This window comes from Schistocerca nitens, chromosome 4 (genome assembly GCF_023898315.1).
Source record: "Schistocerca nitens isolate TAMUIC-IGC-003100 chromosome 4, iqSchNite1.1, whole genome shotgun sequence".
NCBI classification, from domain to species: domain Eukaryota; kingdom Metazoa; phylum Arthropoda; class Insecta; order Orthoptera; family Acrididae; genus Schistocerca; species Schistocerca nitens.
In genome coordinates, this window is record NC_064617.1 from 724,158,966 (window position 1) to 724,186,725 (window position 27,760).

The following is a 27,760-nucleotide window of genomic DNA, read 5'->3' on the forward strand; positions in this document are numbered from 1 at the left end:
CACACTTCCTACCTCAATGTACGAGGACGTGCTGAAAAGTGATGCTTCCGAATCCATTATTCTGTTCTCTATATAGTTTGAGGTATTACGAGTCATGCGTATTACTCGGACGACTTTACCGCTTCGCTGACGCAAGCTGCAACTCTGTGCCGCAAGAGGCCTCCAAATTGTAGCGTGCAACATGGCGGTGTGTAACATAACTACACGGTCCAGTCACGTTAACTTGACCACCGACGTGCAACAACCCTTACACGCGATAGGTGGCAGCCCTAGCAGTGGAGGGAATTTAAAGCATGACGTAAACGCTTTGTAAAGCGGAAACGGAGTGATTTACCCGATGCGGAAATGGGCACGATCGTTGCCTTTCGGGCCAAGGGTGGAGATATTTCTGAAACGGCGAAGATATAAGGTGTTCGCTTGCCGCCATGGTTTTTGTATACCGTGCAGGGCAAAATGGCGCTATCCAAAACCGGCGCCGAGGCAACTACGTGCACCACAGGCCATAGATAAGAGTGGAGAACTGCGACCGTTGAGCAGCTTACCGCCAGACTGAACCAAGCGGCTACCAACAGCGTCTCCTCAACGCTCGTTCAGCGAACGTTACTGCGTGTGGGCCTCCGCAGCAGGAGGAGCCTGGTCCATGCCCCGTGCTGGGTGTTTCAGATGAAACACGTTTTATGCTCCCTCAGACAGAAGGCCGTTCACGTGTGTGGAATGAAACGTCTGAAAGCAAACATCGCGCAACAATCGTCGGAAGGGACAGTGCAATGTGTCACACAGCTCGCAGTGTACGTGCGTGGTTCGAAGAGTACCAACGGGAGTTTACCGATCTCCCCTGGCCACCAAACTTCCCCGGTCTAAATCCAATCGAGAATCTGTGGAATCACCTCGATCGGGCTGTTGCCGTCAGGGATACTCAGCCGAGAAACTTACCGGAGCTGGCCACAGCAGTGGAGTCGACATGGCTCCACATCAATGTCGGTACCTTCCTAAACCTCACTGGCTCTCTTCCTGCGCGTCAAATGGTGGTTATTCTGGCTTCTGACAGTTGGTCACATTAATGTGAGTGGACAGTGCATGTCGATGCTTGAGAGACAGCATGTTGTAATCGAGTTTCTAACCGCAGAAAACGTGATGGGTTCCTTAACAACGTTGTGACAGCAGCTGAAAGCTCGGTTCACCATTTCGACCACGAAAATGAGAGCATGTTGGAGTTCAGTCACAAAGAAGTACAAGACATGCCACGAGCAGGCACATTCATGGCCACAGTCTTCTGGGATGGTGAGGGTGTAGTACATTTGTAATTCATGATTAATGGCTTCATCTCTCTCTCTCTCTCTCTCTCTCTCTCTCTCTCTCTCTCTAAGCACGAAAACGAATCGAAGAGTTTGTCCACAAGCGGAGAACCCTGTTCTTCAGCATGATAATGTCGGACCACACACGAGTACTGCGACATCTGCAACAACCAGACGCCCTGGGTTCACTGTCATCGATCACCCTCCATACAGTTCCGACTTGGCCAAATCCGATTTTCCAAAACTTAGAGAACATTTTTATGGATTTCACTCTAACAGTACTGAAGTGGTGAGAGTAGAGCTGAGGTTGCGGCGCCGTTAATACAGTCAAACGTTCTACAGTGACGGCATCAACAAACTGGTCCCTCCTTGGGAGATATGTGTTCATCGCCAGGGGTGACTACGTTGAGAAATAATTACGTAGACGTGAAGAATAAAGATGTACAATGTTAATATCATTTGATTTATTTTAAAAGCTTTAAGAGTTTTCCACATCAAAAATTCGCTGTACGGTCCTCCCAAATTCGCATGACAGTCGTCGAATGATGACCAACAGAGGCACCAGTATTGTTATTACTATTGTCACTATTTGTGGCAGCAGCAACAGTAATACAAGTACTGCCAGTATTAAATATATTAGTTCACAGTATCAGTTACATTGTTACAGTAGACAACAGAATCATTTTAATACTATTTCTATATATTAAAATTGTTATTCCTTAGGAAATTATGACGTAAAGAAATTCTGTATGTCAGTGAATGCCCGGTCCGATGTAAGACAGGACCTGATGGCCCTAATCAGATCAGGATAAGTAAATAAATAAATAAAATCTCGCGGAACGATGACTCACACCCCGATCCACGACGGTCCTGCCTCCGTCGAATTCCAGCGTGTGTTTGTAGACGTTCATTCTGCTTTCCAAAGGCATAAAACGATATTCTCACGAAAAAACAACATTAAAATGCCATTTATGAATGTCCGCCGCGTCCTGTTTCCTTACATACAAATCTTAGATGGCTTCACAACTACCTAATCATTTGCATTCCCATTCTGTAGTGCACATTGAAAGGTCTCTGTTGTATTCCTTTCATGTTAATTTCTTAAATCTGTTGTCATTTACGGCATAAATTCCTCTTCTAAATTTACTGTGGCGTTGCTGACTATCTGGGAGGAGACTGAGTAGTGGAACGTGTTACTTTTACACATAAACAAGAACGATCTGTCACACTACTGCACTTTAAAACACAGTTTATATGTAATTCATGTCACACAGTCTCATACGGAACCTACATCCGCTTTCTTTTATATACTGTATATGATAAGATACTGTCATCCCCCTTCCCTTCTGTGTGAGAGGATGAATGAGCAAATGTATTTCTAGTTGCATGATTGAGGGTAGCAGACAAGCCTGTCTGCTAGAGAACAGTAGGACCAACGTCGGAACAGGTAGCTACGCTTTCTAAAAGCAGAGAGGTTTCTATTCTTAGTATGGTCCTGTCCGTCCCTTGTCATGTTGGTATAGGAAGCTGCCTCTCTGGTCACTTCCGATTGTATCAGTGAGGCACCCTCAGTACGTGCCCATGCCAGTCTGTCCGCGGCGAGCATCTGAAGTGGTAAGATCTCCAGCTAAGCGCGTGTCTGCTAAATCCATAGGACCATGGATTTCTTAAGTTCAGCCTAACTGAAAATTTAATCACCTTTATTTCAGGTTTAGCTCTAAAACATCTAATGTTATCTTAGATTGCAACGCAGTGTATTTCGAATATGAAGTTCAGAATATCTTCCAGTAGTTGCTTTGTCACTACTTTGTGAGTAAAGTGAAACCACGTGTTGATCAGTAACTCTAACTAAGATCATTAATCTTAAATGTTAATGTGCGTGAGATTATAACGTCTCGTCTTGACAATATTTTTCAATATAGCAACTTTTCATTATGTTCAACCCACGTGGGCTGTACTTTGTGAGACCAGTACCACGTGCTTATACAATTGTTTGACCCGGGGGTTAATAGTAAGACAATAGTAACCAGTTCGAGGTTTTCGTTTGTAAATTGCTTTTCGATCTAATTTATTTTAATTAACAAAATTATTGTGGAGTTACACTCTTTGTGTAAACCAAGTTGAACACGTGAAGCATGTGGTGTAATCATAAAAGTAGCCCTCAGCTATTCTTTTCGGGAAGATTTCACAGAGAGTTAGTATGAATTTAGTATACCAGTGTGTGATAATTACATGACGGACAGGATTGCGCTACGAACGCAACTTCTTTGGGTGAAAATTGAATCGGTTGGTTGTGGTTAATTTCCTCTTGCATATGTTTCTACGTTCTTTGTGTGTTATTTTATGAATGCAGTGTTGTATGCAGTCTCCCAATCTTGGCTCCATATTTGATGTGTTCTGTAAGATTACAAACTCACATTTTCACAGTCGTAAATAAGGCACCAGCTTAGTTATGACTCAAGTTTAATGTGCTGAAATTTCAATGATCAATGTTAAAATAAATTTCCAAATATAAACTGATTTATTTCTTTTTATTTAAATTCTTTTATATATATATATATATATATATATATATATATATATATATATATATATATATCACCGGTTGTCGTATGACTATTAAAAGATTATAATTATGTTAGTTTGGTTGGGAATTTGGTAAGCTAGACTGGATACCTGGTGAAACAGTTGCTCAGTAATCCAAGGTTAACTTCCCCAGAAAACTCACAGCTTTTAACCCACTTTTATGGTCTTGAACATCAGCACCGCTTTCAGAACAAATTGAAGCAACAACGTAACAACATGTCAGTTTGTAGTTTGCTGCATGCATTCTTCATCGTGTTTTCAAAGCCAGTATTGAAAATGGACAATGTATTTATTTGCTGGAGTCCAAGAAAATACAAAGAAGACGATCTAATGTGTAGACGACATAAGGAATCATTCAAAAGTACCATGGATATGTGGATGAAGATCATAATGTAAGGAAAAGTGCAAAAGAGGCTATTATCCAAAAGTGGATGTGGAACGTGGATGATGACGGCTCAAATGGCTCTGATCACTATGGGACTTATCATCTGAGGTCATCAGTCCTCTAGACTTAGAACTACTTAAACCTGACTAACCTAAGTACATCACACACATCCATGCCCGAGGCAGGATTCGATCCTGCGACCGCAGCAGCAGCGTGGTTCCAGACTGAAGCCCCTAGAACCGCTCGGCCACCGCGGCTGGCGGGGATGATGACGAATAGTAGACATTTTCCCAGAATGAAGAGACGAGGTACTGGCAATATTAAGACTGTGAGGACAGGTCGTGAGTCGTTCTTGGGTAGCTCAAATGGTAGAGCACTTGCCCGCGAAAGCAAAGGTCCCGAGTTCGAGTCTCGGTCCAGCACGCAGTTTTAATCTGCCAGGAAGTTTCAGTACACATCTTAGTGATCGAGAGCGCGTGACTACTGAAATTACAACGGACGTTGAGAAAGTACCTACTAAGCACCTATTCCAAAACATCAGCTACAAACTACGAAAATTGTAGCTTAGCAGTTGTCTTTCTCACTCGGAGACAAACCTCGACTCCATTAGATGACGTTTCTTAGGTATTGCGCCCTTGGCGCGCCATGCCCTCTGTATAGTGCATCCTGAGAATTTCTTAGAATGGCTACTGTCTGTCGGGTTTTCCTAATTGAAGTTATCAGATGGCTTGCCCTGACTAGAGTAAACTGGCCTTATGTAGTTGTGCAGTTTGGACGGCAGCCAATGAGAGTTCTGTTGTCGTAGTCGGTGTCTTTTTTTTTTCTGACGACCTGCTGTTTGTAATAGCAGACTGACAGCACAGCATCTTTGTAGGTGATTGCCTCGCTCTGGGCAGCTGTGATTGCGTTGGTGTAACCATGCTCTAGCTCAACTTTCGTGATATGCGATACTGCAAGGTTGGCCCATGACGTCCAAACTGATTACTGTAGTCTCGCAAAAATGTTTATTGATCCTCCCCCCGCTTAGGCGATCACAGGTAATGTCAAATTTTGTTACATTTTCTAATCGTGTCATTAATATGATGTTAATACATTTTCTGTTTTAATATGGTATAATTTTAGTATACGTAATTTTTCTTTTCTTACGAATTGATCCTCTCTCTTTTCTGTCATGTCCAGTGAGTGAGTGACACAGCCGCCTTTTTTTGTCCGCTGCGGCTCGTGTAAACTGGCTACTTTTTACCTACCATACTGACAAAATATCATAAGACGATGAAAACAACTTTATTAGTTTCGTTTATTTTAATGTTAAATATCTGAATGAAGGAGAATTTTCATGTGCTAATTAGCTCCGTTGACGAGAACCTAATATACACATCAACAAGATATTTCATCTTGACTACATTTTACTTTGTAACAACAAAGAAAGTAAACATTTAATTTTTCCTAAGTTAACAGTTTGTTGGTTACTTTTTCCTTTTCTTTTAAAAGAACAGTCATCGAACCTGCAATTAGAATAAAATATTGGGAAGGAGACATTACATAAGTAAGAACGTAGCTGTTTCGTGCCTGTCAGCTGAAGTAGATAGCTTGTACAAAGTTCTAAAAAACCTGTTATATTACCACCAAACTTGCTTCATGAAATTTTATTTCTGCTGATAGCTTCACCAAAGCCCCGTCACCTGACAGTCTAAAAACTTGAAAACAAAGTTAGGATGTCGTCAGGGGCAGCCTGTGACACTTCGCGTTAACTATTAGTTGGAATTTTATAGACGAGATACACCATACACTGCGTTACTGTGCAACTCTTCTTACATAGATTACAGCTAAGTCGACCTGGTCTCAAAATAAACAGCCAGTTTACAGAAGACAAATTTTCATGTTGCACGTCTGCTAGATGATGGTGTTGTACACAAGCCGCAGAAACAAAGGTTCAATCAAACAGTAATTTTCATGGTAAGTGTGTCGTGTTTTAATCTTCTACGTCTGTTTGACAGCATCCTATGAAAGAAAGGCTTACATTGTTGTTTCGTAACTATTAACAAAAGTTGTCTTTTTTGCGATGTTAAAGACGAGTGCTCGGAAACTGTGAATGTACCGCATTCGATGGATGTTTCACGTCTTACTCGGGATAGACTATTAGAACATTCAGATAAAGTGACAAGAAACATCACAGACTCACCAGACTAAAGCAATTGAGGAAATCAGCTGTCACCGACAACTGCCTCGACTATGATCATGGAATGTAATGCGACACGGACAGCATCGTGAGACTTAAGTTTCTGGACAGTGTCGTTAAGAGATGTCGCGAAACCCAATAATCCAAGAGGGAGGTCTAAATTGAACCAAGGTTTGGGATCCACCACTCACTCTGAATGATTCCTACCCCTTTTTCCACTACATACCCTACTCGATGGTCAGATTGAAGGCGACTCCATTGTTCATTTGTAGGAGTAAGCCTCAGTCAATTGCTTATAAGTTGATGAGTAATTAAATCAAGTAAGAGTACATTGAATCACTGGAAATTTATCTCCCTGAATAGTATTTGGTCAAATTGAAAATAAAACTTTCGTAATAACACCAAACAGAGTATTAAAAAAGCAAACAGTCAAATCAGGTGGCTCTGAAGAACCCAGCCTAAAAGGTGGACAGGTTGCAGATGTAACTGTAGGAACGCAATTTAGAAACTAATCAACATTTATTCACCAATAAAACCCAAAATAACTTCAACTGTAAACAATAATGATGACTAAAGGAATGCTTCATAATCTTTGTATAACACAGTAATTATTTCAGATAACTATTTCTTAACACGTGGGAAGACCCTCAGTTTCGTATCATCTACAGCCACATGCACATTCATCCCAACAATACACACACAGAAAGAAGAGAACTTGAAGATAAATGTATACACCAGATTAAAAACTCGATGGGCTCGATAAATATTAGCTTTACTGATCAGCTGCTTGGACGGTAACTCCCACAGAAATTCTCCATTTCGGAGGAACGAAGCATATGGTAATATTTAGGATGAAAGCATATTTTCATACGAGTTGAACAAGCTTGAATGAAAATAAAGCTGAGCTGAAGGCTCTCCACGTGACGGAAAGACACATGGTCAAGTTTACCAGTTAACACCGAACTCCCGAAAACTGTTCCAATAAAGTAAACTTATACACACATGAAAGGTTAGAAAATCAAGTCAAAGAAAGTAAAAATGGCATTTACAGAGCTGATGCTTTTTATGTACCGTATGAGAAGCACGTGGTAGTTACTACCTATTCACACATTTACAGATACCCGAGACTCGCAGAAATGGATTTAAAAATCGAACATCGAAAAAAATTCTAACCCGACAAACGAAAATCACACAGTGCATTCACATATAAAAGAGTCACAGTAACTGAAAAGAGACAAAGGTTGGAAAAAGCACTCTCCCATCGCTAAGTGGCGTTAGGACAAAGAATTGTGTTAAATAACTGAAATAATAATGAACAGTGTCGCACTTCCTAACTAAATACACTCTCCGGTATGATATACAGTGGATGTACTTCTAAGGAATTTATTAGCACCCAAAACTCTATAAATTCCTAATACATTCCAACTACTTAACTACTTAACTTACATTAGGAAAGACAGCCTAAAACAGATACCCCCACCTTCAGAAGATCCAGCGAACAGTGTCGTTCCACACTACCGTATAGAAGTCCACGGATAGTAACGGAAATGGGCAAAGAAATGATGTCCCGACTACTTGTATCAACCTACACGATAGTTGCTGACCAGTCTCCTCTAAGGTATCTTTGGCCGAGCAGAACACTACTTAAGTTATACATAAGAGTTCCCTGACCTACCACTACCATTCAAAGAACACGTGGCCGTGAACCGAAGCACATGAAGCATCACACACGGACACTTACACAATCTCTGTAGCAGACGAAGTAAGGAACGGGAAGAGGAATACAGACATACAGTATTGGACACAAAAATACAGTATGGATACGAAATAAACATGGTTACAGGAACACATACGTATCCAATATACCTATAGATGTGTGAATCGTAAAATATTAGTTTAGAAAATACAATGTCTGAATAATAAAGTGGCTGTCTAATGAAACACTACTATTCATCTTTCTCTCCAGAATCGAAAGCACAGATGTATCGTCACATCGGGGTGCTGCGAAGTAGAGAAAAGTTGAAGGCAGTTCAGATGAGCCAATGGAACGGCTCACGTTACGTAATTTCAAGTTTATTAGGATCTCGAAGGCCATTTCGTACATTACAGTTCGAAAACGCTGAGAGAATATGAGTTTTACGGAACAATACGGCGGGCTCTGAAAAACAAATGAGCATCAGAGAGCGTAAAGGGCGCGGGTGTCGAAGTGGCATAACACCTCTCTCAGCCCGCAGCACCTGATGAAGACGACTGTGTCGGTCATCGAAATATCGTTGGCATCAAAAACTCGCATGAACGAGTGATATCACACCACTTCTCACGAATTTTGGTCTTGCGGACAGACCAAATTCGATGGTTCTATTGGTAACCAAATTATCCAAGGACTCACAAAACATGTGCACAACAAGAGTGCACTGGGTACTTCGACCGCAATGTTGATATTCTTAATACATACTTCAGTACGAAGTCATCCAACAGTAATGACTAGATGAAACACACAACGCCTGTCCTATTCTTTCTTTCTTTCTTTCTTTTGCTGCTGCTTTTATCCCGCATTGTGCGCAGCGTCGGCAGGGATAAGTACGGAATTGACATGGTTAATTGTAAGGGGTGGCCGGGTGCCCTTCCTGCCGCCACCCTATACCCCCCCCAAAGATGGAAGTCTGCGTCTAGTGTAAATCGTGAAATAGTGTGAATGTGTTTCAAATGTGTGCGAGTCGTGTAACTGAGGCGGGACGTGGGGACCAACCCGGTATTCACCTAGGAGGATGGCCGGCACACCGGCCATCGTCGTTAATCCGCCGGGCGGATTCGATCCGGGGCCGGCGCGCCTACCAGAGTCCAGGAAGCAGCGCATTAGCGCTCTCGGCTACCCTGACGGCTTACACAACGCCTGTCCTATATAACTGGAAAACTTAATGAAGTAGTCTTAAGTAGTACTGCTCTGGTAAACAAATTGTCAGAAACAAATACACTCCTGGAAATTGAAATAAGAACACCGTGAATTCATTGTCTCAGGAAGGGGAAACTTCATTGACACATTCCTGGGGTCAGATACATCACATGATCACACTGACAGAACCACAGGCACATAGACACAGGCAACAGAGCATGCACAATGTCGCCACTAGTACAGTGTATATCCACCTTTCGCAGCAATGCAGGCTGCTATTCTCCCATGGAGACGATCGTAGTGATGCTGGATGTAGTCCTGTGGAACGGCTTGCCATGCCATTTCCACCTGGCGCCTCAGTTGGACCAGCGTTCGTGCTGGACGTGCAGACCGCGTGAGACGATGCTTCATCCAGTCCCAAACATGCTCAATGGGGGACAGATCCGGAGATCTTGCTGGCCAGGGTAGTTGACTTACACCTTCTAGAGCACGTTGGGTGGCACGGGATACATGCGGACGTGTATTGTCCTGTTGGAACAGCAAGTTCCCTTGCCGGTCTAGGAATGGTAGAACGATGGGTTCGATGACGGTTTGGATGTACCGTGCACTATTCAGTGTCCCCTCGACGATCACCAGTGGTGTACGGCCAGTGTAGGAGATCGCTCCCCACACCATGATGCGGGGTGTTGGCCCTGTGTGCCTCGGTCGTATGCAGTCCTGATTGTGGCGCTCACCTGCACGGCGCCAAACACGCATACGACCATCATTGGCACCAAGGCAGAAGCGACTCTCATCGGTGAAGACGACACGTCTCCATTCGTCCCTCCATTCACGCCTGTCGCGACACCACTGGAGGCGGGCTGCACGATGTTGGGGCGTGAGCGGAAGACGGCCTAACGGTGTGCGGGACCGTAGCCCAGCTTCATGGAGACGGTTGCGAATGGTCCTCGCCGATACCCCAGGAGCAACAGTGTCCCTAATTTGCTGGGAAGTGGCGGTGCGGTCCCCTACGGCACTGCGTAGGATCCTACGGTCTTGGCGTGCATCCGTGCGTCGCTGCGGTCCGGTCCCAGGTCGACGGGCACGTGCACCTTCCGCCGACCACTGGCGACAACATCGATGTACTGTGGAGACCTCACGCCCCACGTGTTGAGCAATTCGGCGGTACGTCCACCCGGCCTCCCGCATACCCACTATACGCCCTCGCTCAAAGTCCGTCAACTGCACATACGGTTCACGTCCACGCTGTCGCGGCATGCTACCAGTGTTAAAGACTGCGATGGAGCTCCGTATGCCACGGCAAACTGGCGGACACTGACGGCGGCGGTGCACAAATGCTGCGCAGCTAGCGCCATTCGACGGCCAACACCGCGGTTCCTAGTGTGTCCGCTGTGCCGTGCGTGTGATCATTGCTTGTACAGCCCTCTCGCAGTGTCCGGAGCAAGTATGGTGGGTCTGACACACCGGTGTCAATGTGTTCTTTTTTCCATTTCCAGGAGTGTACGTCGTCAGGTTTTCAAGAACTGTCAGACTGACTTCATTAAACAAGCGAAGTTAAATTGTTGCTGTCGAAGAACTGAGAACACATCTTCAAGACACTCACGTTTTACTAACAACTCCTAAAAACACAACGAGAGTGAAAAGGTTTCTATTATTGAAGAAGTACAGAGCCCTGCGGGATGCATACAAACTCGTAAGGCTCAAAGAACCACAACAAAGCACTGGCAAGTTGGCACAGTTTTTTGAGCTGCGACAGAGTTTTAGCGATTATAAACAAACGAAGAAAGGCAAGTAAGGCCTTTCTTCTGCAAGATTTACACAAGATCACTGAGTTAGCTAAAGCTAAAAACCCATTCCATATAATTCCTTGCATGCAACAAATTCTTTGACCTTAAAGATGCTGATAAACATTGTTGTCAATGTAGGCATGTAAGATCCCCTAACGCAGTATGATCCTCAAGTATCTCAACAAGGCCACACAATCCCGTAACTGTCCTACTGTGAACAGCTGACAACTTGAAATGCGGCCATTGTGGTGATAACATTACGAACCTTTGTTTATAATATATCTTTCTTTGCCTTATGTCATAAACATACACTGAGGTGACAAAAGGCATGGGATACCTCCTAATACCGTATCGAAAATCCTTTTGCCTGGTGTAATGCAGCAACTCGACCTGGTCATGGACTCAACAAGTCATTGGAAGTCCCCTGCAGAAGTACTTAGCCATGCTGTCCCGATAGCCGTTTGTAATTGCGAAAGTGTTGCCGGTGCAGGATGTTGTGCAAGAACTGACCTCTCGATTATGTCCCATAAGTGTTCGATGGGATTTATGTTGGGTGATCTGGGTGGCCAAATCAGTCGCTCGAATTGTCCAGAATCTTCTTCGAACAAGTGTGGCCAGGTGACATGGCGCATTATCATCCAGAAAAATTCCGTCGTTGTTTGGGAACATGACGTCCATAAATGAGTGCACATAGTCCCCAAGTAGCCGAACACAACCATTCTCAGTCCATGACACAGTTCATTCCATGTAAACACAGTCCACACCATTACGAAGCCGCCATCAGCTTGCACAGCACCTTGTTCACAACCTGGCTCCATGGCTGCGAACCTTACCAACAGTTCTTACCATTGAAAACGAGACTTAACTGGTCAGATGACCACGGTTTTTCAGTCGTCTAGGCTCCAACAAATATGGTCATGTACCCAGCAGAGGTGCTGCAAGCGATGTCGTGTTATCAAAGACACTCGCGTCGTTCATCTGTGGCCATAACGCCAAATTTTTTCGCAGTGTCCTACCACATACGTTCTTTGTAGGTCCCACATTGATTTCTGCTATTATTTCAAGCAGTGTTCCTTGTCTGTTAGCGTTTATAACTCTGCGCAAACGCCGCTGATCTCGGTCGCTAAGTGAAGGTCGTCGGCCAGTGCATTGTCCGTGGTGAAAGTTAATGCTGAAATGTGGTATTCTCGTCACACTCTTGACACTGTGGATCTGGAATACTGAATGCCCTAACGATTTTCGAAATGTAATGACCCATGCATATAGCTCCAGCTGCTATTCCGCGCTCAGAGTCTGTTAATTCACGTCGAGCGGTCATAATCACGTCGGAAACCTTTTCGCATGAATCACCTGAGTACAAATGACAGCTTCGACAATGCCGTGCCCTTTAACTTGTGCAGGCTATACTGCCGCCATCTGTATATGTTCGTATCGCTTTCCCATGATTTTTGTAACCTTAGTGCATACGTATACACGGCCCAGTCACATTAATGTGACCACCGCCTATGCTCGACGTCAACTTGCTATAGCCACTCACGGGCAGCAGGTGGCAGCACCAGCAGTTGAGTATAGTGAAGCGTGTCTTGACGATGCGGATAACAGTGCAGTCGTCGATTTGCGGAAACAGAGCTATTTCTCTGGCGTCCAGAAGGGCATGATCATTGACTTACGGGTCAAGGGTGGAAGCGTTTCCCAAACCGCAATGTTTGTAAGCCGTTGGCGTGTCTAAAGCATACCGTGCATGGCAAAATGGCGCTATCCGAAACCGGCACTGAGGCAACTGTACTGCACCACAGGCCATAGATGACTGGCGTGAAGGACGGCTGCGGATATGTGTATGGCCGAACAGACTTGCAACTGTCGAGAAACTGACAGCCCAGCTAAACTATGGCGCTACCAACAGTGTCTCGTCAACGACGGTACAACGAACGTTACTGCGTTTGGGTCTCCGCAGCAGGTGCCTGGTCAATTTTCGTGACATTCCTTGGGTGATCTCGTCATTCTGGAAGGTACAATGCATCAACAGAAGAATGCATCGTTCCTTGGGGACCAAGTCCACTCCTAGACGCAGCTTGTTTTTCCTCGGCACGATGGCATCTACCAGCAGGATAATGCAACGTGTCACACAGCTCGCAGTGTACGTATTTCGAAGAAAACCAGGATGTGTTTACCGTACTGTTCTAGCCACCAAACTTCTCGGGTTTAAATCCAGTCGATAAGCTGTGGGACCGACTCGATCGGGCTGAACGCGCCATGGATCCTCAACGGAGAAACTTTGCGCAGATGGCCACGACAATGGAGTCGGCATGGCTCCACATCCTTGTCGGTATCTTTCAGAACCTCACTGACTCTTTTCCTGGACGTTGCATGGGGGCTTAATTATATAAAATGCAAATAATTTTAATTTTTAGTAGCTGTATGTCCGATTACGAAGTCTCGTAAACGGTTGGCCCTGACTAGTATTTGTACGCAATCTGACTGCATAGAACAACAACAAAGAATAAAATGAAAATTTCCGTTAATACAATTAATTAATTAAGTCCCCAGCAACTATAAAACCTACGAAGCCAACAAAGCCCAAGTGTAGCTGTTCTGTGTGTGGAAGTGTGATTCAACATACACATCTGGCACGGCTCTTCTTCAATAAGACAATAAATTTTAAATATCATTTATACTGAAGTAATTAAAAAAATAGAAATACTATAATTGCGCAAGAAAACCAGAATTACACTCTAATACAAGAACACAAGCCAGATGCTTTGTTGACTGAACCTGTAATGACGCATTATTCAAGACATTGAAATAATGAGAAAAAAAAGCGAGTTTTGTTACCTTCATATATATTGATGAAAAGCACTCTAATCATTACAATATCTCCATTAGAACAACATCTGCTGTCTAGCCCATCAAACAACTGCATAAAACATGGAACAAGCACTCCCTACTACAACATCTCGACAAGCACTGTCCACTACGACTTCTCGACAAGAACTCTTCACTACGACATCTCAGCAAGCACTGCCCACCGCAACTTCTCAATAATCACTGCCAGTGGAGGCGGCGGAACAAAACACTCTGGCGCGATCTCTGGCGCTGTGGCTCAGTGTAGCCACCTTTCATATGCCCTTCCTCCACGGGCTAGAATTTGATGGTATTTTTGCCAGCATTGGTGGTGAAAATACCACCAAATTCGTCCAAAAAAAAATACAGACAAAAAATAAAAGATAAAATTAATACATAGATATCACATAACTAGATAAAATTTCGGCTTTGCACTGATCTTTCAATAACCTAATATATATAAAATACAGTAAGGAATACAAATTCTTTCATACATGTGACTTTACATAATAATTTACACAAGTATTATGTGGTTAAACAATTCAATCAATACCGTCAGCAATGACGAATATCTGCAGGTAAGAGTCTCATAACTTTCATAAACAGTAAATACACAAAAAATCAGTTTATACAAATATTCACATATATGCTTTCCATGATTCAGTAAACAAGCAGTTGGCAGTTCCAGCAGTAGCACCCAGCAATGGTCAACAGGTGCAAATAGCAGTCTCATAATATTTCATCAGCAGTAATTAAACAGCTCCAACAGTGGCACCCAGCAATGTTGAACGGGTGCAGACACCAACAAGTGACATCATTCAGCAGAAACAGTTCCATTAGTGGCACCCAGCAATGTTGAACAGGTGCAGACACCAACAAGTGACATTATGTCAGTAGAAGCAGTTCCATTAGTGGCACACAGCAATGTTGAGCAGGTGCAGACAGCAACAAGAGACATTTCAGTAGAAGCAGTTCCATCAGTGGCACCCAGCAATGTTGAGCAGGTGCAGACACCAACAAGTGACATCTTCTCAGTAGAAGCAGTTCCATCAGTGGCACCCAGTATTGTTGAACAGTTGCAGACACCAACAAGTGACATTATTTCAGTAGAAGCAGTTCCATCTGTGGCACCATCAATGTTGAACAGGTACACACAGCAACAAGTCACATTATTTCAGTAGAAGCAGTCCATTAGTGGCACCCAGCAATGTTGAACAGGTGCAGACAGCAACAAGTGACAACATTTCAGTATAAGCAGTTCCACTAGTGACACCCAGTAATGTTGAACAGGTGCAAACACCAACAAGTGACATCTTTCAGCAGAAGCAGTTCCATTAGTGGCACCCAGCAATGTTGAACAGGTGCAGACAGCAACAAGTGACATTATTTCAGTAGAATCAGTTCCATCAATGGCACCCAGTAATGTTGAACATGTGCAGACACCAACAAATGACATTATTTCAGTAGCAGCAGTTCCATTAGTGACACCCAGCAATGTTGAACAGGTGCATACAGCAACAAGTGACATCATTTCAGTAGAAACAGTTCTATCAGTGACACCCAGCATTGTTGAACAGGTGCAGACAGCAAGAAGTAACATCATTTCAGTAGAAACAGTTCCATTAGTGGCACCCAGCAATGTTGAGCAGGTGCAGACAGCAACAAGTGACATCATTTCAGTAGCAGTTCCAATAGTGGCAACCAGCAATGTTGAACAGGTGCAGACAGCAAGAAGTAACATCATTTCAGTAGAAACAGTTCTATTAGTGGCACTCAGCAATGATGAACAGGTGCAGACACCAACAAGTGACATCTTCTCAGTAGAAGCAGTTCCATCAGTGGCACCCAGTATTGTTGAACAGTTGCAGACACCAACAAGTGACATTATTTCAGTAGAAGCAGTTCCATCTGTGGCACCATCAATGTTGAACAGGTACACACAGCAACAAGTCACATTATTTCAGTAGAAGCAGTCCATTAGTGGCACCCAGCAATGTTGAACAGGTGCAGACAGCAACAAGTGACAACATTTCAGTATAAGCAGTTCCACTAGTGACACCCAGTAATGTTGAACAGGTGCAAACACCAACAAGTGACATCTTTCAGCAGAAGCAGTTCCATTAGTGGCACCCAGCAATGTTGAACAGGTGCAGACAGCAACAAGTGACATTATTTCAGTAGAATCAGTTCCATCAATGGCACCCAGTAATGTTGAACATGTGCAGACACCAACAAATGACATTATTTCAGTAGCAGCAGTTCCATTAGTGACACCCAGCTATGTTGAACAGGTGCATACAGCAACAAGTGACATCATTTCAGTAGAAACAGTTCTATCAGTGACACCCAGCATTGTTGAACAGGTGCAGACAGCAAGAAGTAACATCATTTCAGTAGAAACAGTTCCATTAGTGGCACCCAGCAATGTTGACAGGTGCAGACAGCAGTCCATAATATTCACTATCACTAATCACACTGTTCATCAGCAGTAATTAAACATTTCTAAGTGGCACACATCAATGTTGAACAAGTGCAGGTATGAACAACAGTTTGAATGCACACACAATTGCTTTTACAAAATTATTATCAATGCTCTTACACTAAACATACAAATCATAACAAACACACAAATGATATCAGATACTTGTCCTATTAACTATTACAATACACAAATACCAGTAAACCTATAACATTTATGGGTGTCAGTGCAAGCCACTACCAACAAATAAAATAATATTTAGGACATAGGTGGGTAGGATTGGGAAAGGAAAACACACAAAACACACTCATTCATCTTTCATCCACATTAAGTACTACTGTGTAATTGAATAGTGTTAACTGTGTAAATGTAACTCTGTCCAAGATTTGATGTTCATCATGTGTACCAAGTAGTAGTGGCAGCAATGTATAACAGTCAATAATAGTTAGTCGACGTCATAGTCATCATGTCAAGACCAATGTTTGCCAAGCCAGATCAAAATGTACGGTTGCTGAACAACTGTCAGTGTGCTGAGATATGCAATTACTTCCTCTCTCCAAAAAAAAACGTATGTACTGCTTAGTGATTTAACAAAGTGTGTGTGTAGACAATCTTCCTTCTACTTGAGTGTTCTAGTCTGCCATCTCCATCCTCCTTGTTCCATATAAACCAACAAAAAAAATATGCTCCTCACTTACTTTACCTCTTATCCACCAAAACTCCAATAATCATCAGCATCACATAATCTTAATACTTCAATAATACCTCTTACGTCGATACATATAAACCTTATCATCAATATCATTTACCTTACCTCTTGTCCACCAAAGCTCCAATAATCATCAACTTCACATAATCTCAATACCTCAATAATACCTCTTCAATACGTCGACACATATAAACTTTATCGCCAATATCATTTCACTTCCATAACAACTCTTTCCTCTAGTCAGTCTCCTCGAACAAGTACAGACAAAATCCTAGTGCAAACTTCAATTCATCATCCCATACAATCTGAAGACATAATGTCCACACACAACCTCTGTGTAATCCATCTGACCCAAATCTTCTACTCATTATGAATTATAAATACATTTTGGTTACCTTGTCCATCATAAAATAAAAAAAATGCATACATGACGTCTAACAGCCTTCAGTTCGAAGAACTTTCAGTAATTAAGTACGAGTTCGGAGTGTGAATGATCATAATATTTCACAGTGTGTACACCACTTCAAGAATCATGGGAAAACAGAAGCAAACATGTGGAGTATTTCTTGTGTCAATTGTCACTTGCTATTTCAATTGCTCACGAAGAATGCAATGTAATAATTGTCAATGGTCTAAACCTAGTGTTGGTATGTCATGTCGTTAGCTTCCTTTCTATTAGCATAAATTTATACAGCTCCCATAAAACCTCCAGCTCATGTGACTGCTATGAAGTTTCTTGTACTAATGTCGTTCGTCGAATTATAGCAGTTCATTTTCTTATCTTAAAAATATAAGGCACTGAGCGTAAGCAAAACATGCAATAGTAAGTAAATATACCAGTAGAGAACAGAATGTCAGCAAGTGGATGCAGCACAATTCCGACAACGAGGCTCTGCCAAGCAAACAATCTATAATTAATACCATAGTGTGACCTAAACTCCATGTTCGTACACCATATATCAGCATTTCTATATATAGCAAATTAAAGAATAGTTATGACAACAAACAGAAATGTGTAAATATGCAATCCATACGCAAAGCAGCAAATATGTATCTTACATGACAACAGACAGGTCATTAGCATCATATCAGTATAAGCAAATAAATGTTCATATGTAATCTTAATAAGTAAACATGAAGGCGCAAGCAGATAAATCACAAAGTATAACTTACATACATAACCATAGTCAGCACAATTAATCATGTGACAATTATAATTTAAATAAATAAGCACAGCAGGCACATAATAAAAAAAAATGTGACATCAGTGGAAAAGCAGAGCAGCCAAGCGATGCATAATGTACACAAGTAACAGCACTGTTCAATAATCAATCATTGTCAAAATCAGTTAATGTACGCAAGCACGTCGCTTCACAAGTAAATTCATAGAACATGAAATTTAGTACAAAGTATGAATCACGTAATCGCGAGCAGCAAATTACGTCTAAAGTACGTTCCTAAGTGGAAATATGTTACCTGAAAAATAAACTCAATTAACAGTTACCTTTTTGGTTTATTACTTTTTTTTTTATTACGTTCCTCCTGAAATTTTCTCCATAGCAAGTCCTCTTAACATCGGTCACACACAGAATTTACCTGAAGTTCTTAAATATTTTATACAACCATATCCTGAAAAATACTGAACGTTAATAACATAACTTATCAAGTCACTATAGCTTTATACTGAATTTAATCGGAGAAATTAGACTGTGTATTTGTTTACGTCTGTCAGTGTATTCGCACTGAGCGCTCGATCAGCTGTAGGTGCGCGTGACGTAGGAAGTAATTGTTTCCGGTCAACGACTGCCTTGTGTGGCGCGCAGGCTTGACTGTTGCTTTGAGTATGTGCCGCCGCCGGAACACGGCGCGGTATCCTTGCATTCTCTGCGTGTTTACATGTAATTGTTGGTTTCTCAAAAGTATGTCATTCCACAAAAATTTTAACGTTAGATATATGATGTATTCCCTTAGAGCGCCGAGATTTAAGAGTTTCTACTTCAACAGTGTTATCATGAATAATTTTGCGAATCCTATATGGACCGTTATAAAGCAGAAAAAATTTGCGTCACAAGCCCTTTCCTTTGTGAGACAAACGATGAGACTTAATTAACACCTTTTGACCAACTGAAAAAGTTTTTAAACGACCAGGACGCTTAGCTGATTTCTCTCTTCTAGCAGCCGCAGACGCAATATTTTGTAGAGCCAGGTTGACAACTTCAGAATGCCGCAGTTTCCGTGAAGGCGGAAAAAGAACGATTTCAGAAATGCGATTTGTTGGTACTTTATTTTTTAATATCAGTATAGGCGGTAAAGAAGTTGAATCATTAGGGAGTTCATTCAGAATGTTTTGAAAAATATGAAGATACCGATCCCACGTTCTGTGATTCTGATGACAATAAAGTCGACACAGTTTATTGATTTCCTTCATCCATCTCTCTGAAGCGTTAGATTGATGGTGAAAAAGTGAAATGAAAATTGGTTTAATCTTACGACGCCGTAGAGTACGAAGCCAAATTTTAGAACGAAACTGTGATCCATTATCTGATATAACCTTATCAACATGACCCACTTCTTTAAGAAAATGTTTGATGAAAGCGTTAGATACTGAACGAGCTGTTGCTTTGCGTAAAGGTGTAAAACACACATATTTTGATGTCAGTTCCACTGCTACCAAAATGTACGCAAAACCATTAGTAGAACGAACCACTGGAACAAACAAACCGACTGCAGCCATCTCCCTTAATTTCGCTGGAATGATAGGAAACAACGGTGCTCTGTGAGAAATAGTTGGCGGCTTAGCCTTTTGACATAATTTTCATTTGGCAAGAACAGATCGAATACGTTTTTCCATATTACTGAAGTAGCAATTTTCTCGTAATTTATGAAAGCATTTTCTGGGAACAAAGTGTGCATAACTGAAATGCGTATACCAAATCAGTTTATTAACCCACTCATCAGGAATACAGACTAACCAAACAGAGTTGTCGACCGATTTTCGTTTAAAAAGAATATCATCGCGAACTAAATAATGCTGTCTAATCGCTACGCTTTCCTTTCTCCTCCACTTCTCCTTAATGTCCTTCCAGATTGGATCCTTATTTTGCTCCCTAGCGATGTCCTGGAGCGAAGACGAAATAAAATTCTCAAACGCAACACCTTGAATGTACATCAAACAATAATGGTTTTCTTGCAGTCCTCTTCAGCACTTTGTTTCAAACCCATAGGTGCACGTGATAAAGCATCAGCAACAATATTTGAAGAACCCTGTATGTAAACAATACTAAAATCAAATTCCTGTAGATACAACGCCCATCGTGACAATCTGCCATGAGTTAATTTTGTCGACATAAGAAATTCCAGAGCTCGATGATCGGTGTAAATCTTAGTATGTCTGCCAAACAAAAATGTGCGAAATTTTGTGAAAGCCCATACAACAGCCAAAGCTTCAAGTTCCGTAATCGAATAATTCTTCTCTGATTTAGAGAGAACACGACTTCCAAATGCAATAGTCTTCTGTACTACAACGCCGTTTTCTTCTATCTATTGAAATAAATGTGCACCTAGGCCTTTGTATGATCAGTCCGCCGCCAAACAAAAATCTTTAGATAAATCCGGATGTGAAAGAAGTGGAGCAGCAACTAAAGCATCACGAAGTTGTTCAAATTCTGATTGAGCTTCCTCATCCCAACACCAATTAGAGTTCTTTCCAGATAGTTCACATAAACAAGGTGTGGCCAAATTGTCCAATCTAACAAAGCGTCTAAGAAAATTACAGACACCAAGGAAACTACGAACATCACGTTTTGTAGTAGGAACAGCATAATTACGAATAGCATCTAGTTTCTCTGGATCAGGAAGAATACCTTCTGTAGAAATAATGTGACCGAGAAATTTCACCTGAGAACGACCAAATTCAGATTTTTCCAAGTTCACTGTAATGCCAACTCTTGCAAAAATACGTAATAATGAATCCAAAATTTTGTTGTGCTCACTCCAAGAATGTTTAGCAATAAGAATATCGTCAACATATGAAGTAATATTGTCACGAAGATAAACAGGTAAAATTTCATTTAAGCTACGAATGAATGCTGCTGAAGATACAGTAAGTCCAAACGGTAATTTCCGAAACTGGTAACAGTTACCAAAGGCTAAAAAGGCAGTGTATTTTCTACAATCAGGGTGGAGTTCTATTTGCCAAAAACTTGCGCGCATATCAATCGTGGATAAAACTTTAATTCCATGGAAATGTTGAAGAAGTTCATCTAAATTTTGTGGGCGGTCAGTTTCAGGAATGATGATATTATTTATCTGTCTGGAATCCAGAACCAAACGAATTGACCCATCCTTTTTAAGAACAACGTGTAATGGGCTGGTATAAGGACTGGCTGCTGGCTCAATAATGCCTTGATCTATCATGTATTGAAGTTCACTCTTAACCTTGTCTCTGTAAGCCAAAGGAATAGCGTACGTTTTCCCCCGAAATGGTGTGTGTTCTTTTACTTTAAATAAATATTGAAAGCCTTGTATAGTTCCTGTGTGATGACTAAATACTGTAGCATGTGAAGTCAAAATTTGGTGCAGTTCTTCTCTTGCAACGTCATCTGGCACTTCAGCTTTCTTAACTTTTTCATTAATTAATTCTTCGCTATTAATTATATCATCCATCGCGTCTCTGTATCTATTGTCATTGTCATGAATAAACACACTGTCGTCATAATGCTCAACGAAAACATCAGAAGTAAGAAACCTTAAACATTTTGTATCTGATTCAGATCTTGCTAAGCACTCGAAAAATTTCAAACATTTCGGCATTCCGGCAACAGTCAAATTCACACTTCCTTCTTTAAAGTTCAAAATTGCCTTATGTGTGTTAAGAAACTCCATACCTAATATAATTTGTGTACTGAGTAATGGAACAATAATAAAATTAGCGGAAAATTCGTATCCTTGACAAATGAAATTTAGGTTGGTCTGTTGTTTAACTTCCACACTTTTTCCAGAAATCGCTCCTCGAATTGTAGTTTTAGAAATAGGTAACACAGGACAGGCAATAGTTCTTTCACATATACGAAAAACTGATTCACTAATGACGCTCAATGGGCTCCCAGAATCTAAAACTGCAGTGAACTTATTCTTACCCACACATACTTCAATAACAGGATGTAAAAATGCGCCTACATTATTTTCCTTTTCGTCTAGCAAAATGTCGCTCATGTCTTCCAGGCGTACGTAGTGTAAAGTCGAAGTGTCATTACTTTCTGAACCGTCTATATTGCTGCCAGAAGCCGAAGCTGCAAGTCATTGTCGATTGTTTGCGTCACGTCTTTGATTATTCGCGTCATTTCGCGGATCAATTTCTACTATTTGCACTTGTCTCTCTGGAGTTCTGTCACGTGGAGGATGCCAATTAGGTCCCTCCTGTCGGTTACATGTAAATTCTTGGTTGTGTCTGTCATTAAAATTTCTATTTTCCTGTCTGTCCGCATGACTGCTTCTTGTGTAATTTCGACTGTCACTTCTGAAATTACTGTTAGATCTACTGCCCTGGTTATTTCTGTAGTAAGAATTTCTATTATTGTATGAATAATTTCTGTCTTGATGATACCGATTACTGTTTCCGTATGATTGATCATTCCGGTAGGAATTACCGTTATTATAATTGTCTGTGTAATTTCTGTTAGAACGTCTGTTATTGTCATAAGGCTGGTATCTATTGTCCTGTCTGTTACGTCTGTTATTCTCGCAGTTACCCATATAACGCCCGTTCCGATCACTATCCCTTTTCTCTGAAAATCTATTGTAATTACTGTTACTAAAACAGTTACAAGAAGTCCCGTCGTCGTTGTCATACTCAAGTTCTTGTAACAAAGTCTTAAAACTCTCAATGTCGTCTTTACATTTTCCGGCTAAAGCAATTTGTCTTACGGATTGTGGCAGCTTAGTTAAACAAATGCGAATTAATTCAGTCGGGCTATAAGGGTTGGACAGGAACTGATTCTTTCGAATCATGTCTTCAAAGTATTCTGCCGGCGTGCGGAACTCAGACTGTTTAAAATTACGCTGCATAATCAGACTATGTTTGACTCTGTCTTGTGTGTTTTCGGACCAATATGCCGATAGAAATGCATGACAAAAATCATTCAGATTATTACAATCTCTAATGAGTGCGCGCATCCGCGTCGCCGGTTCGTTTTCTAAATATCCACACATAAATTCCAGTTTGTGACTTAGTGGCCAATTTGGTGGAAGTGCGTACATAAATTGATATAACCATGCACATGGATGTATGTCATTCTTAGAATTGCGGAAGATCTTAAATTTCCGAACAGTCAAAAAGTGTTTATAGTCAAAGTTTTCTCCTCGTGGTGACAAAGACCTACCGCGTCTGTCCCAGTCCGAATGTCGATTATTGTCAAGTTCGCGCGCCTGGCGCTCTCTTGTTGCATCCCGTAAATGAAACAAATTATTTTCTTCAAACCCCTCTGGTATCTGTGATTCTAAATTTCTTTTGCTGTCTTTTCCTACGATTTCGCCTTCAATTTGTTTGACTTGCTTTCGTAATGCCTCAACTTCCCTTTTAACGCAGTCATTAAATTTTCCCTGATTTTCAACATGTTTATTTATGTTCTGGTACTCTTCGGTTTCTGCAAATGGTAATGGAGCTGTATCATCCGAATCTCTGTCCCCACGTAAACTAAGATTTGTCAATTTATCTGAAATCTCCTCAACTCTTTCCGATAAGTCACCTATATTTTTTCTTTCTGTTTATTTACGTCTTCCGTAAGTGTCGCGACTCGGGTTTCAGTATTGACACATTTGATAGTTAACTGTTCATATTGTTGTGTTAGATTATTTATTCTGTCATTTGGTATGGATTCCTCGATTCTCTCAAATATTTCTTCCTTATGGTGTGCACGTTGTAAATTTAACTCTGAAATTTTCTGTACTATCACACGATCTCTTTCTTCCTGTTCTCTATCCTGTTCCCTTTGTCTAATCTCTACTGCAACTAATCTATTATTGTGAGAATTCAGAATCGGTTGTACTTCTTCTCTAATTTCTTTCTTTAATTCATCTTTCATGTTTTTGAAACGTGTCCCTATTCGTGAATCTAACCGTGTTTCCATTGTTTCCATCTCTGTTTTAATTGTTCCTATTTGTGATCCCAGTGAGTCTAACCGTGTTTCCATTGTTCCCATATCAGTTTTTAATTCAGATCTCAAAGTTCCCATCTCTGTTTTAAATTCAGATCCTAACTGCTCCATTGTTCCCATTTGTGAGTCTAACCGAGATCCCAAATTTAATATTGCACTCATCAACTGCTCCATGTTAACTGTTTCAAAATTCTTCTCGCCCCTAACATTTCCCGCAAAACCAGCTTCCTTCGTCATAGCTGTAAAGCTATCTGTGTTCGACACTATTCCAGAATCTTCTATCGTTAATCTCGTATTCTGTAAATTTTCTGATTGAGAAAAATTTTGAAATGGTTCCGGACTATCTTCCCGACTTATTAAATTGTTTTCAACTCCTATATTCATCATACTGTTGTCCTGTGTTGGCGAGTTCGCCATGTCAACACTTTCGTCATTCTTACTATTCATCATTTTCGCCTTTTTCATCGATCGCGTAATCATTTACAAAACATACAAAACTCGTCACAATACGAAAATTACAAAGAATATAACACGTTATCACCAACAATACCATTCACACGAAATGCTTCCCTCAAACACGATTAACGAACAATTGAAATAATTGCACTAAATTATCAAACCCGTAGACAAGACAACAAAAAAATAAATTTTGCAAAATACCATTAGAAGAATGCCAATTACCAAATCTACATATGCAATATAGACTACAATTACTAAACTACAAATTACTACAACAATACTACTGTCTACTATTTTTACAATCAGAAGAATTCCAAGGCACGATCCGAAGCAGCGGTCGCCACGTGCATGGGGGCTTAATTATATTAGAATGCTAATAATTTTAAATTTTTTAGTAGCTGTATGTCCGATTACGAAGTCTCGTAAACGGTTGGCCCTAACTAGTATTTGTACGCAATCTGTCTGCATAGAACAACAACAAAGAATAAAATGAAAATTTCCGTTAATACAATTAATTAATTAAGTCCCCAGCAACTATAAAACCTACGAAGCCAACAAAGCCCAAGTGTAGCTGTTCTGTGTGTGGAAGTGTGAGTCAACATACACATCTGGCACGGCTCTTCTTCAATAAGACAATAAATTTTAAATATCATTTATACTGAAGTAATTAAAAAAATAGAAATACTATAATTGCGCAAGAAAACCAGAATTACACTCTAATACAAGAACACAAGCCAGATGCTTTGTTGACTGAACCTGTAATGACGCATTATTCAAGACATTGAAATAATGAGAAAAAAAAGCGAGTTTTGTTACCTTCATATATATTGATGAAAAGCACTCTAATCATTACAATATCTCCATTAGAACAACATCTGCTGTCTAGCCCATCAAACAACTGCATAAAACATGGAACAAGCACTCCCTACTACAACATCTCGACAAGCACTGTCCACTACGACTTCTCGACAAGAACTCTTCACTACGACATCTCAGCAAGCACTGCCCACCGCAACTTCTCAATAATCACTGCCAGTGGAGGCGGAGGAACAAAACTCTCTGGCGCGATCTCTGGCGCTGTGGCTCAGTGTAGCCACCTTTCAACGTTTCGCGCTGTAAAAGGTGGTTACTCAGGCTTCTGGCAGATACTCAAATTAATGTGGCTGGACAGTGCACATAAAACATTATTTCTGTTATATTCCGGTAATAACCGGAAAAATACGTATTTAAATCGAGTATTACAGGCCACTGAAAACATTTCAAGAGTGGAAATAGAAAACATTCTAAGTATCATCTTTTCCTAAAACGTGTTTTCAGTTCCGTTGTGTTTTTGGTGCTCTCTAGCATGCCGCTGCATATGTTCCAAGTGTCAGATCATGGAGAACATATTTCAGACTTTCATTACTACAGGTGTATGGTGTTTGTGCCGAGCAGTACATCCCAATGGAGTTTTTCGCTGTCTTCGCTTGTTATTCCTCGCGTAAAAACTAATATATTGATAAATATATGAGATTAAAATGTTGCTACGAAAAGAGCCATGAAATACTCTTTAGGGGTGCTGTGCTGTGACTTTCTTTGGATCATTAATTTTCAACAAAACAAAATATATTATGTTCTTATAATTCTGGATCCGGCTTTCTATAAAAAGAACATTGGTTCGTTAGTGTAACTAGCTATAAAGTTCATCACATCTTCCTTATTTCATAGTTCAAAAATGGTTCAAATGGCTCTGAGTACTATGGGACTCAACTGCTGAGGTCATTAGTCCCCTAGAACTTAGAACTAGTTAAACCTAACTAACCTAAGGACATCACAAACATCCATGCCCGAGGCAGGATTCGAACCTGCGACCGTAGCGGTCTTGCGGTTCCAGACTGCAGCGCCTTTAACCGCGCGGCCACTTCGACCGGCTTATTTCATAGTTATTGAAAAGGTTACTGAAAATTATTTCGTTATCAATACTGAGGTTACAGTACGCAATGTTTGTTCAACATCAAAATTTTGCAGTGGACTTTTGTTAACAGTAAAACACCAGTAAGTACCACGACTAACACGAGAACATGATACTATTATCTGAGAAAAATGTTTTTACTAGAATGTTTGCCAGACCAGAACTACGCACAGCAAGATTTCTTTTATGTCATGAAGGTAAATTATCTTTTTGCACTGTTAATAATATATCATCCGCAGCCCGCGTCCACCTGCAAAACACATCATAAAATCTGCTGCTCTGCCCTGCAATCCCGAAAGCTGAAAGAAATAATTTTACTTCACTATTACGTGCCCGCTTCTTTGCGGTATGATAGATTTCATTTAATGCAATTTGAATGCGCCGCGGCAGCGGCTCGTTCGTTCGTAGCGCAGCTCTGCACCGCGAATAATATGTAAATAGCTGAAAATGTCTTAAAAGGATGGGATAAAATACCAGGCAAGCTTATTACAAATCATAATGTATGTTTTCACTAAGTAACTCTATTCAAAGCATTCAGACAGATTAAATTCTTACACACCTTTACAAATCAATACCTAATGGCGTCCTTCTCTCAATCTTGACAAAAGAATGCTACACAAGCATACAATATAGCGTCACAGGCTCTTCATACTCGCGTAACTCCAAGAAGACGACAGATAAATTAATGTTCGGTCACTACTATTTATACTCGTTGTGACATATTCTCATCTTTGTTTGATATTTAATAAGTATCGTCTGTGACGGTTTCAGTACTCGCCGGCACAGATAATATCTTTAAAAAAATCGGTATACAATTCTATACAAGTATCAAACATGACACATAATGGTTTCTCTTTATTACATAAAGTTCACACAGTCATTGTCCACGCAATTACAATCACCCAGTTCATTTATTCTTTTCTCTCTTCCTTTTCTTTCTTTTTTTAACACATATGTGTTTTGCCTGGAGACGTTACAAGTTCCAAGTTCCATTGGTCAAGGCGTCAGCCACTTAGCTTGGGATGATTTGAAGAGATAATTC